Source organism: Ambystoma mexicanum, chromosome 3p (genome assembly GCF_040938575.1).
Source record: "Ambystoma mexicanum isolate Mex_15411 chromosome 3p, UKY_AmexF1_1, whole genome shotgun sequence".
Classification (NCBI taxonomy): domain Eukaryota; kingdom Metazoa; phylum Chordata; class Amphibia; order Caudata; family Ambystomatidae; genus Ambystoma; species Ambystoma mexicanum.
The window spans coordinates 337,875,994-337,898,086 of NC_090925.1; the positions used below are offsets into that span (position 1 = coordinate 337,875,994).

The 22,093-nt window shown below is 47.9% G+C and overlaps 1 protein-coding gene across 2 annotated transcripts in view; it reads right to left on the reverse strand.

Annotated features, from left to right (window-relative positions):
- The window catches only part of RAD21L1 (RAD21 cohesin complex component like 1), a 1,746,850-nt gene extending 1,728,638 nt beyond the window's left edge, over positions 1 to 18,212 (reverse strand). Inside the window, exon 1 of one of the 2 annotated variants that reach the window (XM_069650928.1) lies at positions 18,057 to 18,210. The gene's annotated coding sequence lies outside the window, so the exon portion shown is untranslated. Of the gene's footprint in view, positions 1 to 18,056 lie in introns of both variants that reach the window. The other variant, XM_069650930.1, reaches the window with a different exon arrangement.
- Between the last annotated feature and the right edge of the window lie 3,881 nt (positions 18,213 to 22,093).

The window sequence follows — 22,093 nt, forward strand, 5'->3', positions numbered from 1 at the left end:
AACAGGACTTTTCCAAGGCCGATAACGCAGCCGCATGACCTGCTTGAATGTCACAGATTAGAGCCTCGATGGAAGGTATTTTCTGAGTAATGGGAACAATTGTTGGCAGACAGGATGGATGAAGCCCATAAGAACAAAAAAATGGACTGACACCAATAGCTGTGTGTATGGAATTATTGTATGCAAACTCTGCAAAAGGAAGAAGGACGCACCAGTTATCTTGAAAGGCTGATACAAAGCACTGTTAGTATTGCTCCAAGTATTGATTTAGCCTCCTGGTCTGCCCATTAGTTTGCGGATGAAAGCCAGACGACAATGCCCAATGGATACCCAGGGTTTTGCATACTTGAGCCCAGAAGGCTGAAGTATACTGTGAACCAGGGTAGAAATAATTGAGGTTGGTAAACCATACAGACAGAATATGGTCTCTAGGAAATAGCTAGCCATTTCAGAAGCAGATGGAATTTGAAGCATGAATAGAAAATGAGACATTTTTGTCATGGAATCAACTGTAACGATAATAGTGGTGTATCTTGACGAGGATGGTATGTCGACAATAAAGTCAGTGGATATTTGTTGCCAAAGCTGTGTAGACAAATTAGCTGCACCAACTGACTATAAGGAGGACGACGAGGTACTGTAGTTTGAAGCCAAATAGTACATGCCGCTATAAAATCTTGGACATCTTTACTCAATGTCGGCCACCAGAAATGTCAATTGACCAAATCTGTAGTAGTCCGAATACCTCAATGACTGCAGATTTGTAATCATGACACATGGATAGAACTTCTTGTCTAAGCTCGGCCATGGGGATATACAATTGTTGGCCATGAAATAGAAGATTCTTTTCACATTGTAGTTTGTACCTTTGTATCGCCTCTTCTATGCCTGGGTGATCAATCCTGCTGTGCTGTTTTACCAGCTGAATAAAGGCAGTTACACAAAAGAGGAAGGAAGCTTGAGGGAATATATTTTCACTCTGAAAGGTGTTGGACAGTCCGGGCTCCGAACTGGAAAGCACATCTGCCAGTTGATTATCTCTTCTCAGAAGAAAGGTAAAACATATGTCATAATGAGGAAAAAAGAAGCCCATCTTGCCTGATGGCTATTCTGGCACTCTAGCTGCTGAAAGACTCTCAAGTTCCAGTGATCTGTTCGGACTTCAATCTGGAATCGGGATCCCAATAGTAAATTACATCATTCCATTTAACTCAGTGTGGATTGCGTTGACGAAATTCCTAGTGCAAATACAGAACTATTTAGAATTGAGTCCAGTGGTCACGAAAATAGAGTCCCATACGGAGGCAAGTGAGGAGAACAAATTTGCAGATGAGACCATGAATTCAGAATAAAGAAAGGAGTGCCACCAATGAGATCTAACACAAGATAGTATTTAAGAAGTTGTCCAAAATAATGCTAGAGAGGAAATCATGTAAAGACGAAAGATGCACTGTTTTGTATGTGTTTTAATTAAGAAGTTTTTCAAAAGTTTGTACAAACTAAATGAAAATAAAAAAAAAATTACATCATTCCTTGCATGCTCTCTTCACTGCCAAAAGCTCCTTTTCCAACACTGTATAGTTAACTTCTGACATGGATAAGGTTTTGGATAGGTAGACTATGGGATGTTTAAGGCCGTCTTCAGTTTTTTGTTTCAGAACAGCTCCGATTGCGGCATTGGATGTGTCAGTTTCCAAACCAAAGTAAAGGCTTGCTTTATTAACTGAAAGGACTTTTGGGCATTTTCATTCCAATCAAATTTCTTCCCTTTCTTTAATGGTTTGGTCAACGGTTGGATTTTCAACAAAAAATGTGAAATGTATTTTTTATATAGATTTGAAAATGCCAAACATCTCTGTATCTTCTTCACAGAGGTAGGTTTCTTCCATTGTTTAACCTAAGTGGTCTTTTACATTTATTATTATTACTAGGGCACTGAGAAGCAACGGAGTGCTTTACAATCATAGGGGGAAGAACACAATGAGGGAAGCAAAGACAAAATAAGCGGGGAGCTAACGGGATGGTGGGCAGTTGGCAACAAGGGAGGAAGACAGTAGGGAGTAAATCACTGAGTCTCGGGTAGGGTGGGGAGTGAGGGTGTGTGGGCCTAGGAGTTAAGAAGGAGCCAACCCTTGAAGAGGAAGGTCTTGAGCTCTTTTCTGAACTGTAAAAGTGATAGGGTAATTCTGATGTTGACGGGGAGGAGGTTTCAGAGTCTTGGAGCATAGACAGAGAAGGCCTGTCTTCTGGTTCTTTCCTTCCTGCACTGTCGTAATTCAAGTCTGCACATTTCCTTACTTATGGTGGATTGCAGGGCTCCAGAGATGCTGAGTTTCTCAGTGAGGTAACTTGGGGACTTCAGGATGACAGTCTTGTAGATGATGCAACAGGATTTGAAGATGATACAGGCTTGTAGTGGGAGCCAGTGCAGTTCTATGAGGGTCAGGGTGATGTGGTCACATTTGTGCAGTCCTTTAATGAGTCTTGCAGCAGCAAGCAGGACACATTTCAGGGGTTCCAAGGTAGTCGCCGGAAAGCCTTCCAAAAGGGCATTGCCACCATCCAGGTGGGAGAGGACCAAGGCTTGGATAGCGGATCTGTAGTTGTTTTCTGGGCTGAAGGGCTTGATCTTCCACAGGAGATAAAGTTGTTACCAGGCCGTTTGTGTCTTCCTTGCTATATGCTGTTTGAACATGAGTGGTCTGTTGATGTTGAACCCAAGGGACTTGGCATAGGGGTCCAGCTGAGGTGTGAATCCCTCACGGTTCATAGCAGAGAGTCTGGTCTGTATGTCACAGGTGTTGTTGGTCAGCAGTAGGAATTTAGTCTTGGAGGGGTTGAGCTTCAGGTGATGTAAATTGTCGATGAGTGTCTGGTGGTCTATTGTGTCAAATGCTGCTGAGAGGTCAAGGAGAACACGGAGGCAAGGATGGTCATCATGAAGGATTTTAAGGGCATCGCCGATCACCTTGTTGGTAGCCGTTTCTGTGCTGCATCTGGGTCTGAAACGAGATTGGTAGGACTGAAGGAGGTTATTGGTTTTGATGTGTTGGAGGAGTTGTGTGGCTACTGCTTTCATACGGATCTTACTTAAAAAGGGAAGCTGGGTAATGCAGCGGTAGTTGCTGAGTTCTTCATGGTCCTGTGTTGGTTACTTAAGAAGTGGGAAGATTTGTCTGGTGTTGAGGGTCGAGGGGAAGGTGCCTTGAGTTGTGGAGCTGTTGATGATTGCCAGGCGAGGGAGTGCTTCAGTTGGAAGGGCTTTCTGATGGTTTGTTTGTTGAGGTTGAGGTTTGTAGCACAGTGCTGAAGGTTTAGGCTTGAGGGTGCACTCTTTCACTGGGGCATGGTGGTTGATGTTGTTTGTGAGGGTGGTGTTGTGTTCTTGGAGAATCGAGTTGCAGTTCTGGTTCATCAGAGATACATCAACCCATGTGAGGTGGAGTTTGGTGAGGTCTTTTGTGAGAGCCTCAACTGGGAAGTTCTTGAAGGATCTGAAGGCTTGATTGCTTGGTTTCCAATGGCTTTGCTTGAGAGGTGTGGTGTGACTAATCTCAAAGGGGATTGGAAGATGGTCCAAGCAGTCGAGTTGAATAGGAGAGCTGAGATGAAGGGTGGGCAGTGTGGTGATGATGAGGTTGGGGATATTACTTTTCCTGTGAGTTGGTTCTTTTGTGTGCCATTCAGTGTGTCAATGTAGGCAGTGGAGCTTTCTTCATAGATTGTTTGCTGGGTTGCCTCTGATGCAGAAGTCGTTGAGGAAGATGGTGTTGGCATGTGTGAGAGACATGCTGTTGTCCAAGTCCGTGATGTCTTCCATTAAGGTGGTGTTGGGCTTCGGTGGTCTGTAGATGAGATGAAAAGTGACTGTGTCCGTTGGAAAGAGCGGGAAGTGGCAGGATAGGTTTCCAAAAGAGCCAATGGCTGCGACGTTAAGTTGAGTGCATGGCCATGATGCCTTGTGAATGATGGCAAGGCCTCTGCCGATCTTTTTTGGATGGTCTTGTTGTAGAAGTCTGTAGCCGTTGGGAGTGAGGACATCTAGGATGTGGGTGGAGGTGGATGTCATCCAGGTTTCAGTAATGGAGATGGCATCCAAGTCATGTGTGGTGATGAGGCCGGCGATGTCAGCTGCATGGTTGATTGCTGAGCTGATATTTTCCTGACACTTATTCTAAATTCGGGGGTTCTCTTTGGAAAAACATATTGCAACAGTAGCAATGTTTTGGTGGTGGCTGATGAATTTCTTAATTGGAGGGAGGTAAACATTTCCCTTGAACATGCTGGAATGACCGAGCATAGAGAGGGAGCCTGACCAAACCAAGGGGAGTCCTGGGGATTCTCCCCTGACAAAACAGCACACTTTCTGTGAAAAAATGGGTAAAACCCCACATAGTTTACAATCAGTCTTGTACGGTAACACATGAAAAAAAAATCAAATATATGCCAAGTTACCAACAGTACAGAGATGCATTTTCTAGAGCATTGTCCAACACATTTCATGATGCCTTTGCACTCAATATGTGCCAGAACTCTGCCGGTGTAAAAAAAATGTTCATGCTGCTGTACCGTTACATATCTGTACTGGCTGCACCAATATATGCCAGTATTCCCACATAAGAACATACTCAAGCTTGCATTGCCCATAATGCCAGTAATGATACGTTATGAAAACATGTCCAGGCTGGCTCTGCTCTGCAAATGTAATCCAGTATCCCCAAGTAAGAAGATACTCCTGTTGGCTTTGCCCATAATGGCAGTAATAAAAATGGCATGCCAATGTAGAACACATTTCCATGCTGGTTACATCAAGGTAGGGGAGTATGGCCACGTAAGAAGACTCATCATGCTGGCTTTGCCTATAATACCAGTAAACAATATCATACCACTGTGAGAAAACATGTTCATACTGGCTGAACCAATGTAAGCTACTATGACCACGTAAGGAGACTCAATATGTTGGCATTTCCCATAATGCCATTACAAATGTAATGCTAAATATGCTATGCCCCCTGTAGGAAAACACACCCATATAGACTGCACCAATGTAGCCCACCCCACACCACTATATGCGTCATAAAGATGTTGCCCATAATGCCAGTAAATATGTATGCCACTGTAAGAAAACATGTCCATGATGGCTGTGCCAACACAGGCCAGTCTCCCCATGTAAAAACTTTTACATTTGTGTTTCCCATGATACCAGTATTATTGTCATATAACACCAGATAAACAAGTCCATGCAGGCTTTGCCAATATAGGTCACTACTCTTACTTATCTCCCTCCAAACATCCCACAGAGTCACAACCAATGGACATACTAAGCAACCTCCACCAACCTACCAGCAACGCATGCACATCACTCACAACACGCATTCAGTGCTCACATACATATACAGGGGACGGTGGAACGAGGCGGCATACACACAGCAGCCTGTCCTCTCAACAACAGATAGGCAAATCATTCCCACCCGTGCCATGTGCATCCTTACCCATACACCCATGCATGCATCATACAACCCAAACACTACCAGAATCATACACATAAAACAACATGTAACAAATAAAGTGCTCCTGGTAAAACAGAACATCTCAAATAAACCATAGCTATCTAAACCTGTAACTATAACAATATCTAAAATATCCGGATAAACCTTTACAATTTATAGGATTTTCAACTCCAATATGTAAACTCTCACATATCATTTACATTACATTTCCCTTTAACGTTACTCCCATTAACAATATTCTGCTATTGCTTTTACCATGGAATCACCTTTTCCCCCTTTATAATTATCTATGTGCTACAACCATTTAGATTGTTACAACATCCAACCCTGCTGGTTGAATGTCCACACTATTTCAAACATGACACTAACCACAACCACAACCCATGCGTCGTGGTTACCCAAATGATTCATAATACGTTATCAACCTTACTTAGTTGAAAACAGTTTCATGACTAATAGACCTCTAACGTCAGCCCTTTTTAGGTGACTCAATATGTATAATTACCACTTTACCTTTCACAATAGTCAACTCCCCTATAACAGTCAACCAGTCTGATTCCTAGTCATTTAATCGAAAAAAAAGCATAGAAATGCCACACCATCGAAAAAAAGCATCGTTTACCAAAGCATCGACAGGATATCTTTTACATGTAAAAGTGCCTTTCCATCGAAACCAGTACATTGAAAATATAAATGGACTGGTTTCTATGGCAATGCACTTTTACATGTAAAAGATAGCATTTCAATGCATTTTTTGTACCGTTAAAACGTTACATGGAGATGTCCAGTGCTGAAATTTCGGCACTGGCCAGCTCCTTGTAACGCTTTAATGTTTTTTTTGTATATTGGGGGCGGGTGAGGGGGTCCCCACTCCCCCAAACCCTATGTCCACCCCCCACCCTAACCCTAACCCCCAACCCTAACCCCTAACCCTAATCTAACCCTAGCCCCAACCCAAACCCCAACCCTAACCCCTAAACCCAGCCCCAGGTTTAACCCCTAATCTAACCCTAATCTAGCCCCTAATCTAACCTAAGCCCCAACCCCCAACCCCTAACCCTAACCCTAGTTACGAATATAGCATTGAATTATAGTCAATGGAAAGGCATTTCAATGGAAATGCTTTTCGATGCTTATAATTCGATAGTATAGCATTCGATGGAATGGTTTTTGATGGATTGACTAGATACCAACCAGCCTTAGTTGACACAACGCAACAGTAACACTTTGACTGACACATACACTTGACTCAATAACCCATAAATTGCACCATAAAATACCCTAGGGCCACAACACATAGACAACCACAAGACAACGGCCCATACACACCGTGTTAACTGGTATGATTATAATTCAAAAAGCATCTTGACATTTGGGTATTTCACTGACCCACATTTGGTTTTTCATTTCACTCAAACACCAGAAATTTTGGGCAAACTTATAACCCACTTACTAATTTCCGCCTTAAATTTATCCCAGGGACACTTCAAATGGCACTTAAATCTTGCATCACATTGTACATTTTGGAAACTCTGAAACGTTTTTCATCATTGCTTGCAAACCGTGCACCGATAACCAAAAATGTCTTTGTCTATAGGTTAATTCTAAACAAACGTGTCCCACAATGTATGCTTTGTAAATGAAACTAATAAATCATCAAACATTTACTAATTTATTATCCATTAAACAGAAATAATTCTGTGTGCATCCATTCGACAAATGCTCTAAAAACAATATCATCACTGAAATTCCACATCCGATCCGTTTCCATATATAAATAAAAGAAAAGGATGTTCCAACTTGTGATTAATGCAGCACTTTGCAAATGTCCTTAAATCAACTCGCTTCCCCAGCCACGATATGACTGACATGTTACAGTTCCAGTGATTCAACATGTTTGTTGCACAGGATCCCATGTAATTTCCTTTTCCAAGGGGGGGCGCTGTTGCGCCGAAACAAGATGGCCGCCTAATCGCAGAGCTCCGGACTGGGAGAGTGCATAAACTTGGAAAAGTGCCTTTAAATACTACGGATCCGCTCTGCACTGACGGCTCTTCTGGGTGAACCTCCAAGCTACACCTCTGCCGACTTCTGGACCCGTGCTACCCCCGGGGGCCGTGCTGTGAGCCCCGCTCTAACTAGGGCTGCGGGTGACATTCTCGAGCCGTGCCGCGGCTCCAGGGACTGCAGCTCTCTCTGACACCAGAGAGCGCGGTGCTGCGGGCCGCTGCGGGGTAGGGGCATCAAAGACCTTCCGAGAGATCCGAGCCGCTGCGACTGGCGGATCCACCCGGCATTCCCCAGACCAAGCCCCTGCACGCTGCCGTGGAATCCACTGAGACGGACAACCACCTCCGCCTGCTAACTTCGTAGGGGTCTGTGGGTCCCGGAGTCCCCCGCCCCCTGGAATCACACGGCGGGTGACGAAGACTCTGCTGCAGGACCTCTCTCCTTCACCCTGCTTTCCTGCTTACCTGCTGTGCGCCCCGCTCGGACTGGGGCCGCGTGTGCCTAGCCCGGGCCGCGCCGTGGCTCCAGCGACTGCGGCTCACTCCGACACCAGGGGGCGCGGCACTGCGGGCCGCCGTGGGAGAGGGGCATCGGAGCCCTTCAGAGCGGACTGAGCTGCCGGTGGATCCACCCGGCACTCTCTGGATCAAGCTCCTGCACACCGCCGGGGACTCCACTGGGCCACACAGTCACCTCTGCCCGCTAACTCCTTGGTGCCTGAAGGTCCCGGAGTCTCCTGCTTCCTGGTCCCACACGGCGGGAGACGTAGACATTGCCGCAGGTCGTCTCCCCCTCAGCCTGCTCACCTGCTCTCCCTCTGCCACCCCCCCTCCCACGGAACACGGGACTCTACTCACGGCAAGGTATGGGGGTGCGGGGGGAGTTGTGTTATTAGCCCCAGTGATCCTGGGTTGCCAACCCCTCTCACTACAGGCGCGCCTCGCAGGCCGCCATACTTCTACGCGGCGGCGCTTTGGGCACTGTGCCCCCCTCGCTGGTGATACCTCTCCTGGTATTGTTCACCCCCCCCCGGATCTGTGGGGACACATGCTGCGGCTGGGGGCCTATGCCACACTGCGCCGCTGCCGTTCCCCCTATCTCCTGCTACTTGAACCGGCGTGCTGCACCAGGCCTGCGATCACCAGCACCACAAACCTTCGGCTTCCCGGTGTTCTTGCCGCCCAGTACCAACGTGGCGAACCTATTGGCGTGATCCTGCCAACCACCATCTCTCTGTTCCGGGCGAGCCACCCCCCTGGTCCCATACCACCACTCCAGGGTCTCACGCGCCCAGCTCGAGGTTGGACTGTTTCCTGCCCCCCAGTGCGGCCCTGCCTGTGTTCTGCCCACGGCAACTAAGGGGAGCATAACTTGTTACCTACTGGCTGGCTTCATGCTGCTCCTACCATTCACTTCTACTATACACGGCGGCGTGCCTGGGCTGTGTGGGGAGCCATCTCGAGCACGGTGATACTGTGGTCTCTGTGTACTTCCCGGGTCCCCCGGACCTGCACCGGTTGCCTGCCTGTACCACTGCTGAATGCCCTCCCACCTGCCACGGGAACATTGTCTGCTCGCCTTCCCCCCCTTGCAGTGAAGCAGCAAATCTACACTACAGGAACGTTGTCTGCTCGCCCCTCTCCCTCCCCGCGGTGAACCGCTTGCTCTGGACTCCTCACGACTGCGCTCCCACTGCTCTCAATTAATAGCTCTCCTGAACTTATAGCTCTGCTTTCCACCATGACTAAGGGAGCCGGCTCTAATAAGAAGCAAAGCTCACTAAACATGTTCACTAAGACCCCCTCCAAGCCACTATCTGATCCTCCGGAGGAATCGCCGACGACCATTGCACCCTCCACCTCTGACAACTAGCAGAAAATGCTGGAGTACATTGCAGAGGGCTTCACGACACTCCATACTAAGTTAGACGATATGAACGGGACCATCTCATCTATAAAGGCCCACATTGAGAGGACGGACAGCAGGGTCGCTGAGATTGAGACGAGGGTTGGCACCACAGAGGACGACCTGACCTCCCTGCGCACCGCTGTAACCGCCTTGACCAGCCGGGTCTCTGTGGTCGAAAAGAAAAATGATGACCTCGAATCCCGCTCCAGGAGGAATAACTTCCGCATTGTTGGAATACCGGAGGACAACATCCGAGAGCCCATGGAGGATTACGTGGAACACACCCTCCTGTCGCTTCTGGATAACCCCAAGCTTTCGTCACAATTTGCAGTTGAGAGAGCCCACCGATCCTTATCTGCTAAGCCCAGGCCGGGTGCCCCGCCCCGTCCCATCATAGCCAGAATCCTCAACTTCCGCGATCGTGATTCCCTGCTCCGGGCGGCCAGGGCCAAGGGGGAGTTGCATCTGGGGGCGGCTAGAATACACTTGTATCCGGATTACTCGGTGGCTGTCCAACAAGAGTGTAAAACCTTCCTTGCGGTGAAGAAGAGACTCCGAGACGTAGGAGTCAAGTACTCCATGCTTTTCCCCGCCAAACTGAGGATTGAACACTCTAACCAAACGTATTTCTTTACCATCCCAGAAGAGGCTTGGAAGTTTATAGACAAACACATACCTGGCTGATCTAAGCAATGTTAATATGACTCGCATGTTTCATCATCTATTGGTATACCTGGGCTGCGGGATCGGACCGCCTCGGCGCTCCCTCCCTCACTATGGGCACTGTTCATCGTAGCCTACTACTGCGCAGGTTGCTTCTGTTGCCCCTTTACCTTTCCATATGGTGATGTTTCGTTACCATACTGTTGCATCATAGACCGTACTGTCTGGTTCTTGTTGGACTCACGGCCCGAAGCTACCCTGGTTTCTCAACCCACCCATTTCTGTATCAAATTCCGACACCCTGGCCCCTCTCTAACCATGATTATACCTGATCCTTTTGGCGCTGTGTCGGAGCGCATGGTCCCATCCTATTTCCCCGTGGACCCGTGCCTATGGTTTTTGTCCCGATGTAACCTGCACACTATAAATGCTCCACCTTAACCTATTACGTAGTATAAACCTCCTTACGCTCTCCCCAGTCCGGCCGCCATCGCCCGGCTGCTAACAGTCCCCCAGGCGCTGATGCCTAAAAGTTTGTTTGTTCTGGTTTTGTTCGGGTTTCGTCCCTCTGATTGGGGGAGGGATGTGGGCGGGGGTTGGAAGGTAACGTTCTGGTTTAAAAATGTCTTGACAGCCTCCGGAGGCCCCGCAGGCACAGCGCCCCTGCATACACCTAAGGTACACACTTTTCACGACCCTGGAATCCACCTTTGTTTATTCCACTGCCACTCATATGAATATGGCTGATACTTCTCTGACCTTTATGAGCTGGAATGTCAGGGGACTAGGCAATTATAAGAAGATGCGGCAGATCCAGCTCCACGCCGAACGCCACGGGGCAAAGATCCTTTGCCTTCAGGAAACCCACGCTCACTCAGAGCAATGTGAACCATTCGCCAGACAATCGGGCCCACAGAGATATTACACTAATTATTCCACTCAGAGTCGAGGCACCCTCATCCTAATACATAGTAGTCTAAAGTTCTACTGTCATCAATCTCACATAGATCCACTTGGAAGATTTGTACTCATCACATTACAACGTCAGGAGATAATCATTCTGAACATATACAGTCCCAACGTCGACGACCCCGACTTCTACCATCACCTAGCCACTTTACTTGAGAGCTACCCCCTGATTCCTATTTTATGGGGCAGAGATTTCAATACGATATTAGATGTCACATTGGATAGGTCCGGGTCTCGCCCTCGTCAACTGTCTAGGGCGGCCTACTCTATCTTGACTTCGCTCCCCCGCTTGGCACTGGTGGACGCTTGGCGCCTAATGTATCCCGATGAGCGTACTTACTCCTTTTACTCCTCAGTGCACGATTCCCACTCTAGAATAGATTGATGGCTGGTCACAATCTTACTCATTAGATGCGTTACTCGCTTGGCCATTCTCCCCAGGACACTGTCGGACCACTCACCAGTACTAATTTCGTTAAACTGGGGATCAGACGCCAACAAAACAAGACAGTGGAGGATGAGCCCTCATGGGCTTCTCGACCAGGTTTTTGCCTCCGAGCTTGAATCCTCTATTGGAGAATATTTCGAGATTAACTTAAATTCTGTCTCTACGCATGCTGTGCTATGGGAAGCCTTTAAGGCACACACTAGAGGAGTCGCCATCTCTAAGACCAGTGGCATCCTTAAGAGCATCTGTGCTGACATCGCCACCAGTGAATTGGCCCTAACTGCTTATGAATCCCGAATCGCTGTAGATCACTCCCCGGCTACCTTGGCGAGTCTGGGCACTAAGCTGGACAGGTTCCGTGGCCTTGCTGAATGCGAGGTTAAGTTCCTGGACTCCCCTCGTTTGGCGAGGAAATACGGCGAGGGTGAGCGCCCGGCAGAATGTTGGCTAGGCTGCTGCGCCGCGAACTTGGTGCCCCCAACATACCGGCCATTGCTAGACTAGATGGCACACTCGCCACCTCCCCTCAAGATATCAATTCTGAGTTCCTCGCGTTCTACACTTCCCTGTACTCGGAGGTTGACACCTCCCAGATTTCTGAAATCAATTCCTACTTAGAGAATCTCCCGTTATCAGTCCTATCAGCCGAGTCTAGTGCCTTCCTTGAGAGGCCCTTTACCCTAGAGGAAATCGTGGAGGCCATTGAGTCACTGGCAGCGGGGAAGGCTCCCGGCCCTGATGGGCTCCCAATGGATTTCTATAAACTATACAAAGCCCAACTAGCGCCGCACCTGCTGGCCTTGTGGGAGGAGTCGTGCGACATGGGCATACTTCCGCCATCTCTCCGTGAGGCATTGATTACGGTGCTCCTCAAACCTGGTAAAGCCCCTACGCAGTGTAGCTCCTACCGACCCCTCTCGTTGATTAATAGCGATATTAAAATATTTGCCAAACTACTTGCCAACTGCTTGGGACCGTATATGTCCCACATTGTTCATCCAGACCAAGCTGGCTTTGTCCCTTGCAGATCCACCTCCCTAAATTTATGGTGACTCTTTAATGTACTCAACAGAATCGACCCGGCCACACATGCAGTGGCGGCCACATTAGACATGCAAAAGGCATTTGATTCAGTCTCTTGGAAATACCTGTGGTGCGTCCTCGAGCAATGTAAATTCGGCCCCAACTTCCGCTCCTGGATAAAGCTCCTTTACAGCGCCCCGTCGGCCAAGATTCGTACGGAAGACAGATGCTCTTCCCCCTTTCAGATATTTAGAGGAACACGCCAGGGATGCCCCTTTTCCCCACTCATTTTTGCTATTGCCATGGAACCCTTCGCTGACATGATTCGGCAGTCACACTCGCACAGAGGGCTGTGCACATCTGGCCAGACTGACATAATCTCCCTTTATGCTGACGATACCCTGCTGTTTGTTCAATTCCCTGAAGTTAATCTCTTACCTATACTGACAGACGTGGCTCGATTTGGGGACATATCCGGTTTGACGGTCAATTGCTCCAAGTCTACATTATTCCCACTCACGGATTCGACACAACCCCCTCCGGATCTACATGGGTTCACCTGGGCTTCCTCTAGCTTCACCTACCTAGGGGTGGTGGTCTCCCGGCACACGTCACAGCTACGTGACGACAATTATCATACCTATTTAACTACCCTCGAGACTAAAACCTCAAGCTGGACTAGGCTTCCCCTCTCGCTAGCAGGCAGAATAGGCATACTCACAGTGATTGTATTACCTCAATTACTGTATCGTTTCACCAACCTGCCCCTGTGGCCTGGGGATACCTTTTTCCAAACACTACCCACCATATGTAACACCTTCCTCTGGCACTCTGGGGCCGTCCGGCTCAAATTGACTACACTAACTGCCCCTAAGGCGTTGGGCGGCTTTAGCGCACCCGATTTTATCGGATACTGGGTGGTGGCCCAATCGCAGTTTGCTGCATTCAGGTTCAACACCACTGATCCCCCCCCATGTTCGCCTTGAGAAGCTAGCTGTCTGTGACCGAGTGATCAGGTCCCTGGTCCTCCAGCCAATCCCCCCTGTGTTAAACTCGGCGAATCCGGTGGCTTGTACATCCCTGGCGCTGACTAAACTCTGGTCCATGGTCGGCACACCCCGCCCGTTCCATGGGTATCTGCCTTTGTGGAACTTCCTTCCTGATCCACACATCCCACTTTCGGTGGTCGCCCGCTGGGCCTCTGCTGGCTTCCTGACTTTACGCGATGTCTTTGAACAGGGGAATTTCATGGAATGGTCTGACCTTCCCCCCCTACTCAGGCGCCGACCCTCAGTGTGGCTACAGTATTCTTCGCTTCGAGCACATCTCAAGTCCACTTATCCAGACTTCCTCGCCTTGCCCACCGATGAACCTATAGTTGAGGAGCTCTGCTCCTATCTCTCCTTCAGAGATAAAGTGTCGAGACTCTACTCCTTATTGCAGACCAGAGCGGCCCCCCCCATGTTACCGAGCTGAGACGCAGATGGGGGGAGGACCTTGGTACCGAGATCACTGACGAGAAGTGGGCACGGATGTGCGCTCGGACCCACAAGGTTTCCTACAACACTAAATTTAAACTCATTCAGTTTAAAGTCCTACACAGGTACCATCATACACCCATGAGACTCCACCGTATGTTTCCTGCCAACCCCCCCACTTGTGCACATGTTGTGGCTATGACCCCATTTGTCCCAATTTTGGCTAGACATCTGCTCTACATTATCTGACATTCTAGAACACCCAATCACCCCCACCCCACTGCACTGCTTATTCCATGATCTCCCACAGTTGCCCCGTGATGTCAGGAAATTGGCAGGCCTCTGCATGCTACTGGCAGTCCGCTGTATATTACTCTGTTGGCTCCGCCCTAGAGCGCCCACCTATACCCAATGGCTCAGATCGGTCACATGGGCTCACGATACTGAACAGTCCTGGAGTGCTATGCAACATCCCCACTCCAGGCCAAGGGACATCTGGCCGAGATTCCGTGACTACATTTCTGCCATGACTTCACCCTCCACAACCTCCTCTACCTCCCCTGGTGGTTCCCCCTAAATAGCATTCTGTTCCGGGGCATGTTATTAATACTCTGTATATTGCTCGTTATTGATATGCTATACTCACGCAATGTGTATTGTTTATTGCTCGTACTGTTTGCAAACTGCGCTGGTGCCTTGTGGCATCCTCTGGTTTTTTTGTTGAGCTGTCAAGTGAATAAAAAAGAGTTTTAAAAAAAAAATGTCCTTTTCCAAGGTCGACAATAGGAGAAGACAAACACTAATTTGTAATAAGAATTCCTTCGATTCATCCATTCACTTTCGCTGTAACCATTCAGTTTAAATTCGTAAAATATGCAAGCTTGGAAACAGTACGTAAGATTGTGCCAGTTAACTTCCTTACGGCCGTTAGGTCCTTTCCTCTGATTAGCAATCCAATCACCGGCTCAGAACCCACGCCGGCAATCGCCATACTGTAATAGCGTTCTGTAGAGGTGACAGGAAGGATGTGATTTTGGACATCAGGAGGAAGATTGATCTGTGTGTGCGTGGGGGAATGGATTTGGAGTTGGCGTGGGTCCCCAGTCACAGTGGCATTTTGGGTAATGAGTTGGTGGATCTGGCGGCGGGTGAGGATATGAGAAGGGGAGCGGTTGATGTGAGGCTGCCTTTGAGTGTGGATGAGGTGAAGGCTGTGGTGGGGAGACGGGTCATGGATGAGTGGCAGGAGAGGTGGGTGAGTGGGGTGAAGGGCAGGTGGATGTTTGGTGTTCGTGGGAAAGTGTTGGTGAATGTGGATGCGGGGAGTCTGGAATGGAGGAGGGGGGAGGAGGTGATGCTGAATCGATTAAGGATAGGGCATGTGGGGCTGAATGACTGTCTGTATCGAGTGGGGAAGCGTGAGACGAGGGATTGTGCGGTGTCTGGGGTGCCTGAGACTGTGGGACATTTTCTGCTTAGATGTGAGAGACATGTTGAGGAGAGAGAATTGATGAGGGTTCAGTTATCTGCGCTGGGTGTGGCTGAGCTGAGTGGGAAGGCTTTGCTGGGAGGTGAAGAGGTGAGAGGCAGGAGGAGAAACAGTGTGATGTTGGATTTTGTGAGGAAGACGGGGCGGTGGGAGGAGTTGTGAGTTTATGTGAGACAAGTATTGATTGGTGGGTCTGGTGCACATCATCCTTTAGGATGGGGAAGCGCCTGCGTGGGTCCGCCCACGCACCCTATAATTAAGAAGAAGAAGAAGGAGGAGGTCATCATTCCTTCACTGCCACAAGAGCGATCAGACCTCCTGAGTCCCAATGTTTTAACCGCCTCCAGAATCAAGCGCCACCAGAATCCAGCACCCATGAGGAGCAGCGCCACCCTCAGGCCGCCGCCTATTTCCAGCCGCATAAAAACATAATATTGCTGCCGCGGGTGTCCACTGGATTTTGTCCTTACTGGCAGCATAAAGGACATGTCGCTGTCACAACACACTGGTATGTTTATCTTCCCTCAAATAACACCGGCGGCAAGCAAAACTAAATGGGACACTCTCCACACTATACGAAGTGCTCCCTAGCGGACCTTGGTGCCCGAATTGGCGGCTGTTTCACGGCACACTTGTAAATTAAGTTAATTATCTCATTTTCTTTTGGATAAATCAGCAGTTCAGAAAACATGTGCCTTTAACTTCTACAATGCCTCCTTTTCAGCGCATTTTCATAAGGGGTCGCTGGGGAATTCTTAGTTGTTGGGGACCTCCCTCCCAGAGTCCAAAGTCATTCCTAGATTCCCTTAGCTTTTTTTCTGGGTAGGATGGTTTTTTAAAGCTCAGGGGAGCGGTGGGTCATACATAGCTGCTAAGCTGCCTCCCCCTCCCAGAGCTCTCCTTACTGTTCTTCATTGTCGCTGCAGCTTCACTTTGTTCTGTCCTTTTTCTGCATTTCCAGTATCCTTGTCGCCAATTGTTGGAAAGCCTCTCTGTAGCCATTCAGATCAGCACTCATATACAGACCTACTGTGGAGTCTCAGATTGGTCCAGGTTGAGCTTTATTATACAGAATGTACAGTATGTGCATAATCCAGTTACTGTTGGGTATATACAGTCACATATGGAACAGGACAGGAACATGAATGGGTAATAATAGTACATAAAGAGGAGTAGACCCGCCGGCCGTCCTACCATACCCAGCTTAGGCCCCTACTGACACTCCTAGAACATTCACTCACAGATCCAAATAACATTCTACTGAGCTGTTCATTCATACATCAACATTCTGATAGCAAGCACTCCAGGCCAGTGACAAGACACGACTAACAATACCACAGTCATCATCTCAGGTACGAATGCTTACATTGACTTTGCCCGTAATGTCTGTAATAAATCTCCAGCCAAGGTAATCACCTTCCTCCCTATCAGCAGCCCTGTACTGGCTCCTCTCTTCATAATCCATCACCCAACTTCTCTCTCTGTGCATCAATCAAACACAACAAAGTAACACCCCACAGACGTGGACTTATTCAAGCATTCATACACACACACTCACCCATAAACATGCAAACGCATTCACTTCATCACACAAAAGGTTCATACATCATTCCAAAACTCACACCTAAACAATCTCTCTCTCTCACACATACACACAGGCTCATAGTTTTAAACCCTTACCAGCGACTGGCCAACAACAGCGATGGTGATAGCGTCTTCATTAGAGGATTCCATCCAGGCACAAGCTGTGCAGACCAGGGGTCAGGTGCCTCCCCTCACATCTCTCTCTCTTCTTTGAAACAGGCCCAGGGGGAGGGGGCACAGTCAGCATTTGGTTCCCCAACCTCTGGTCTGAGACAGGCAATGAGTGGGAGCAGGGAAGAGGTATTTATTATTGAGAATGGGCTGGATTTCCACACCATGCCACTGGATGTCCACAATGTCAGTACAGCTCTTTCTCCAACTACTATTGTTGGAACACACACACACACGCACACACTCACACTCACACTCTGACATCACAAGCCACTGATATCACAGACACTGGGTGCTACAGCTACAGTGTGGCACCCAGTAGATCAAGTCACTACAATCATTATTACTACACTCATAATAAGGCCCTTTATCTCCTCGTAATGAGTCACAAGTGCTACCAGGCTTACACTCATGGGTCTGCCCCTGGAACTTCCTTCCTTTGCCCACTGTCCAGGAAGTTGAGTTAAGATCAGAAAAGGGCTGAACACCCACCTACTCAGCTTCATATATGAACAAGAATCCCTATGACTGTCTTCCCCATAATGAATTCTCTGACTTGAAGTTTCTCTGTAATTATGTCCACACATCCTAATAAATTGGATTGTAAAGTTGCAGAGGTGTCCCTAGCACAAAACAAAAACATAACACAATTGAATAAAAGAGTGAGGTGGCCTTTCAGCTTCTTCCTTTGAGTATACATGCTAGAACCACAGGCCATGTCACATTAACCCGTGTTGCCAACTCAAAGCAACTGCATTAGAGAACATATAAGAGTCTGTTTCTGTCTGATTGACAAGGTGTACCTGTATCTCACTGCTGAACAAGTGAAGCGCTGCTCTTATATATGTACATTTGGTCTTTGAGCTTGATGTCCAAGGCTGGATTTACCCGTATGAAAAATCGTCCTAAGTACACCACCACCCTGGAAACTGAGCTTCCCCTCGTATAACTGCTGATATGCTTCCACATGAGAAGCCTCGGATATATTAGGTAGGATAGTCAAGAATTGATGACAGCTCACACTTCACTATGACACAATCAGTCTATTGTTCTCTGTTCCAGTCCATGTTTACTCTTTTCTGTACTGGGTTGGGGACTAGGAAGAGAGGTAGTCATTATCGAACATTTGAGGAGACAGTGAAAAAAAGACACCATCGTCACTTTATGTTTGGAGTGGTGCAAATAACCCCACTATACAAAATAAGTTTCACTGGAGAAGGCCCTTCACATCAAGTGCCGACTTTGTTATATTCTCTCCAGTGGCTTCTTTTATTTTTGCCCACATATTTTGTGTTAGGTAGAAATGTGTGAAGTAAGATTGAAAGGGATTCATTTATCATTATTTGTAGCAGTAAAAGTGGGCAGTGGGTAGTAAAATAGAAACGTGCTGGACAGACTTTTTACAAGGCCTACTGCTGGGACAGTGCAAGGTGGGTTACACCAAATAATTTGCCCTGGGCCTCACCAAACCCTGTGATAGCCCTGCCCAAACTCTCATCCCCCCCCAACCCCCTGCCCCGTCACTGACCCCTCTCGACTTGACAGAGGAATCCGAGTCTGACCGACTGTTCCTTGCTAGATCAGTCGATTTATTGTTGCCACCACCCCTGCCTTAGGCCGATAACATTAGCACATAGGCAGTTGGAGCTTTTGACCAATAGAGGGCAGTGCTGATTTGGGAATTGAGTTTTTTCAGCTGGTGCTTTTCTCTGCAGACAATCTTTAAAGAAGCTTCCAGTTCTAGACAGACCCCTTGAAAAAATGGAACGCTCATCTTTGAGTGGTTGAGGGTGCCCTTCGTGGATCTAGATGTCATTTCACCCACTTGACAAGGGAGATGTGTGTCTGAGGAATCTTGCAGACTCTGGGGAAATCAGTTTAGTTACTGCCTTAAAACGAATGGATTATCCAGTCCCAAATAATTGAATATTTCACCAAAATTATTCACCAAAGTAGCGGCCCACTTGGTAAGGTTCTTACATGCACAATGTGTAAAATTATTATTTGTACGCATTGTGCATGCAAGAACCTTACCAAGTGGGCCGCTACTTTGGTGAATAATTTTGCGTCTGATACTAATGTTATGTTACTTGTTATGTTATGTTACTTGGCATTTATATAGCGCCTTATGTATCATTGGTATGATCTCAAAGCGCTGGTAGGTTGAACGCCCTTGGGAACCATAGTTCAAGTCAGTAGAGAGAGAAGAGTCATAAGGTGCGTGGGTGCACCGGATATGTGTGCAGCCGGTGTGGCAATTGCATGATAGCTGCTTCTTAGCGGTAGGTGTGGTTGTGGGGCGGTCAGTTGTATGTGTTCAATTCTGGAGGGTGGACACCCAGACTGATTTCTGGCTGCGTTAGGCCTGTGGGAGACGCTTTGGCTAGCGGTGTGTGTGCTCAGCCAGCTGTGTTTAATTAGGATGATGAGGAGTATGTGGTGGGTGTTAGTATGAGAACAGCTATACCGAATGTGCCATAGTATCGTTGTGTTCTAGTTGAATGGTGGTGTATAGGAGAGAGTAAGCGTGGTAGTGTGATATGGGGGTTATCAGTAATGCGCTTGAGATCGAGTACTCCATCTGTACCATCTATACTATCTGTTTTATTTACTCCGTCTGTGCGTTCCATCCGTTCCATCCGCTTCATCTGTTCCACTCAGTTTATCTGTTTTAATTACACTGGCCGTTTAGTTTTCTATTTGTTTGATCAGGACTTTATGCAGGATTGTTATCTTTGTTCAACAATCTTGGGTTTCTGTTTATTGTGTTGTTTATCCTGTTTGTGTTAAGAGTCGATTTTTAAGGGAAGAGCCACGCTTTCAGTTGTTTGCGGAAAGACATGAGGTCTTCGGTGAGTCGAAGGTGTGGTGGAAGTGAGTTCAGCTTTGTGGGGGCCAAGGCTGAGAATGACGATCCACCTAACCTGACTGAGTTGGTGTTTGGTATCACTAGGAGGCGGGTAGAGCTTGATCTTAGAGTGCGGCAGATGGTAGGGTTTTAGCTTGTCCTGAAGATATTGAGGTCCGGTTTTGTGCATTGCTCGGTGAGAGATGCATAATGTTTTGCAGGTCACCCTTCGTCCAACCGGGAGCCAGTGGAGAGTTTTGAGAGCAGTGGGATCTCTAAGGCCAAGTGTTAGTAGCAGTTTGGCTGCAGCATTTTGTGCTCTTTGTAGTTTACTCAGGTGGTATGCTTGGACTCAGAGGTAGAGGGAGTTAGCATAGTCCAGTCTTGACATTACAATTGATTGGACAGCGGCGAGTCTGTTGGGAAAGGAGAGGTATGGAAAAATGCACCTAAGAATTTTGAGGTGGTAGTGGCAGGACTTAGAGATGTTGTTGACTTGGTGTGAGAGTGTTAGGCCAGAGTCGAGAGTGCATCCAAGGTTTTTAACTGAGGTTGAGGTTGTTGGTGCATTGCCCATGGATGATGGCCAGGGTAGAGGGTGTGGAAGTAGTTTGGTGTTGCCACATACCATGATTTCGGTTTTGTTGGGGTTTAAAAGGAGGTGGTTTGTGGTCATCCAGTGATCAATGTCAAGGAGGCAGGCAGCGAGGTCGGGCTGGCGGCTGGGTTTTGAGTTAAGGAGTTTTAGGATTAGTTGGGTGTTGTCGGGGTAGTTATAGCATAGGATATTGTGCGAGCGGATTATTCGAGGGAGAGTGGACATATAGAGGTTGAACAGGAGGGGTGATAGGCACGCTCCTTGTGGAACTCCGGTATTGACTGGTCGGGCGGCGGAAGCAAAGGAGGAGAGGAGGGTTATTTGGTTCCTATTGTTGAGGAAGGATGCTATCCACTTGAGAGCGTTTCCACAGATTCCTAGGGAGTGGAGGCGGTCGAGGAGGATGGAGTGGTAGGCAGCGGATAGGTCCAGAAGGATTAGTGCAGCGCATCCTGCAGAGTATGCAGTGTTTTTAAGGTTATCTCAGATTGAGGTCAGGGTGGTTTCGGTTCCGTGTCGGGGTCTGAAACCTGATTGGGCGGGGTCTAGTTGATTGTTGGCTTTGACAAAGGCATTTAGTTGGGAGTAAGCGGTTCGATCGGTTTAACAAGGAACCTGGTGTTTGAGATGGGGCAGTAGTTTTTGGGATCGAGAGGGTTGAGGTAAGGTTTTTTTAGAAGAGGCTTGACATGAGCAGTTTTGAATGCGTCGGGAAAAATTCCTGAGGAGAGGGAATCGTTTATGATGGTTCTTGCGTATTCTCCTGCGCAGGTAGATGAGAATATTTCTTTCAGGGTTGAGGCTGGGCAGAAGTCTAGCGCGGAGCCGGATGGTTTCTGAGCTGAGAGAAGTTTGAGAAATTCGTCAGTTGATATTGGTGTGAACTAGTCGAAAGTCGGGTGGGTTGCAGGTGCAGGCGGTGGGGTGGCAGGTAGGGTGGGTGGATTAAGTGGTGGGTGCAGGAGGGCCAGTTTGTTGTTTAGAGAATTTGTTCTTTCGAGAGCAGTGGTGTAGAAGTGGAGAGAGAGAGAGTCGCAGAGTGACTGAGATGGGGTTGATTGGGTGGTGGTACATGATGGTTTGGTGAATTCAGAGATGATTTTGTGGAGTTCCTTGCTGGGGTTTTCACAGTTGAGGATTCGAGAGTTGTAATGGGCTTTTTTTGCTTTCCGGATTTCGGCTTTGTAGTGGCGATGGTGCCGGGCCAAGGTGGATTTGCTCAGGGTGGTTTTATCTTTCTGCCATTTGCGTTCAAGGGATTTATATAGTTGTTTTGCAGTCTTCAGTTCTGGTTTAAACCATCTTGGAAAAGGGCCATGGCGTGCAGATGATTGGCGAGTGGGGGTGAGCGGGATTAGTGAGGTATTAATCCATGAGTCAAAGGTGTCGTGGTT